Source organism: Phalaenopsis equestris, unplaced genomic scaffold, assembly GCF_001263595.1.
Source record: "Phalaenopsis equestris unplaced genomic scaffold, ASM126359v1 Scaffold000468, whole genome shotgun sequence".
In the NCBI taxonomy this organism is placed as follows: Eukaryota; Viridiplantae; Streptophyta; class Magnoliopsida; order Asparagales; family Orchidaceae; genus Phalaenopsis; species Phalaenopsis equestris.
The window spans coordinates 1,023,746-1,024,106 of NW_018164909.1; positions in this window are offsets into that span (position 1 = coordinate 1,023,746).

The following is a 361-nucleotide window of genomic DNA, read 5'->3' on the forward strand; positions in this document are numbered from 1 at the left end:
CGTGTTCGATTTGTTCGATAAGTAAACGAGACAAACGTGAACAAATTTTTTTCGTTCGGTTAGTTAAACAAACCAAACACGAACAGTGATGTGTTCGTTCGTGTTCGAATCGTTATTGTTTGAAATATAAAATAATATAAAATAATTATATATAAAAAAATTATTATATTTTAAAACATTAAATTTTATAAATTATAATATATAATAAAATAATAATAATAATATATTAATATACTATAGTAGTAATATACTAATATAGATATTGTATATTTATATAATATAAGTTATATAATTAATATATATAATATTATTTTTATATATTAATGTTAGGGATGTCAAACTGGCTCGTCGTTCGCGAACA